This window comes from Rattus rattus, chromosome 9 (assembly GCF_011064425.1).
Source record: "Rattus rattus isolate New Zealand chromosome 9, Rrattus_CSIRO_v1, whole genome shotgun sequence".
Lineage (NCBI taxonomy): Eukaryota > Metazoa > Chordata > Mammalia > Rodentia > Muridae > Rattus > Rattus rattus.
Genome location: NC_046162.1, coordinates 62,639,196 through 62,641,645, shown reverse-complemented (window position 1 = coordinate 62,641,645; position 2,450 = coordinate 62,639,196).

Sequence of the window (2,450 nt, the reverse complement as noted above, 5' to 3'; positions counted from 1 at the left end):
TGACAGCTGCAGAGCCCCGCCCACCTCACCTCGCCATTGGCGAGTCTCAGTTGCTGAGGTGTATACACATGCTCATTGGTTAGCAAGCTCGCCCATCTATTTCTTAACGCCTCCGCACCACGCCCACCGCCACTCTTGGGAGGACTTGTTGCCTAAGCCAATGGAGGTCCTAAGGCCGAGCCAGAAGAAACAGAAGGCGGGAGAAGTCTGCGTCTGCAACCAATAGAAGACAGGCATGGCGATGAGGGGCGTGGCTAGTGTTTACTCCCTCCCCTGTATTAGTGCATAACAGGAGCTGGCTCCAGATTGGTGTGGGAAGTGTTTGAGTCCCTGCCTGGTTACAAGGATTTGCCCCGCAGCTACACAGAGCTCCTAATGCTAGTGTGAGACCTTAGGTTACATGTGCGTGTATCCATGTAGCCATCGGATGTAACTAAAGTTACAGGCAGTTTTGAGTTTCAGCACCAAGTGGACACATGGACAAGTGCACCTCTAAAGGTGTCTGCTAGTGGGTGCCTCGAGGTCTCTACGGGTTTTTGTCCATATATGTCAGTGTGTGTGCATCATGTGCCTGCGTGTTTGTCGGCAGAGAGCACATGATAGGGGCCTACCTGTCTTTGGTCTTTTTCCCCCGGTGAAGCAGTGGACCATCAACAAGGCCTTCTCTCTGCTCAGGAGCATCTCACCAGTAGGAACTAAGTTATTTAGAGTAATTGTAGTTTAGCATCTCTGCTACCTACATCTTTTGCAATCTGAAGTGGAAGCACCTCTTACACTGGTACCCTCCTCTCTGTTAAGAAGCTATATTTCTGTATAGAAAAGAAAAAGCAGGGTTGGGGATTAGGCTCAGTGGTAGAGCACTTGTCTAGCAAGCGCAAGGCCTGGGTTCGGTCCCCAGCTCCGAAAAAGAAAGAAAGAAAGAAAGTAAGAAAGAAAGAAAAAAAGAAAGAAAGAAAGAAAGAAAGAAAGAAAGAAAGAAAGAAAGAAAAAACAGTGGAAGGAAATTATAAAAGCATTTGTGAACATTGTTCTAAAAGCCTTGGCTGTGCTGTGATTCAGACATGGCTGGTTTGGCTCAGAACAGGTTGATCTCAGAACAAGGTGACTGCTGCCTCCCAGAAGGACCATTATCCTTTCAAAAAGAGTTGACGATAATAAGCCCTAATTACAAGATACGGTTGCCAGTTTAGAATGGGTAATTGAGATAGGGTTTTTCCAGACAGGGTTTTTCTGAGTAGCCCTTGCTGTCCTGGAACTGGCTTTGTAGACTAGGCTGGTCTCAAGTTCTATCTGCCTCTGCCTCCTGAATGCTAGGATTAAAGGCATCAGCCACCACTGCCCAGATAGGATGGATGATCTGGCTAAGCCATTTTTGACCCAGAAGGAGACTGACTCAAAATTACACTGTTGCTAACCAAGATTAAACCTTAGCTGTAATTATTTCAGAGCACCACATCACAACACTGCCTGAGAGCCCTTTAAAGTGCCTGTGCCCAGATAGCCTCTCCCTACTGTTTTGCCAGCTGAAGTTGCACCAAAGCATATTAGATAGATTCTACTTTGCCCTTTTCTGTCACAACTCATATCTCACCAGCCTGTCAGTGTCATCTACATGAGATGAGAGCATTTGAGGTAAGAGTTAGCCAGGTAAGAATTTTGCCTGTAATCCTGTGATTGGTAATCTCAACTTGGTAGGATCTGAAATCACCTAAGAATTACACTTCTTGGCATGTTTGTGAGGGTGTTTCCAATGAGTATTGAGGGAGAAAAGATTAAGTAGTTGCCATCTTACAAGAAGATTTACAGATATTAAGAGGTACAAAGAGAAACAGTATCACTTGACTGCCTTCTTTTCATCCTAAGTATTACATTGTTACCACTGCTACCTCCACTACCATCTACCATACTCCAGCTTCCTGACATGGACTGAATACTGGTAACTTTCCAGAAATCTTCCAGATCTTCAGCATTGGACCTGGAGCCGAGTCATCTTGCTTCCTGGGCTGATCAGCTATTAGGTTCTCACCCTCTTCATCATGCAAGCTCTATTGTATAAATCAGTCTTATAACTCACTCCTTATTAAACACACACACACACACACACACACATGCTCACACACACACAATTAGTTTTGATCCTTTGAGAATACTGCCTAATACAATCCAACAATAAGGAGGCTGAGGCAGAAGTATTGTGCATTGAAGGCTAGCCTGGGTTAATTAGGAGGCCAACCAAGACTACACAATGTGACTCTGTGACAACAAAACAAAACCAACCCCGACACACAAGAATTTTACCTTTTCTACTTGCATCCATTCTGGTATTATTTTTATTATTATTTCTAAATGTATGTGAATGTATATCTGTGTGAGTGTACATTGTCATGTATGTAGGTGCCCACAGAAGTCTGAAGTTGTCAGATCTCTTGGTGACGGAGTAACAAGTGGTT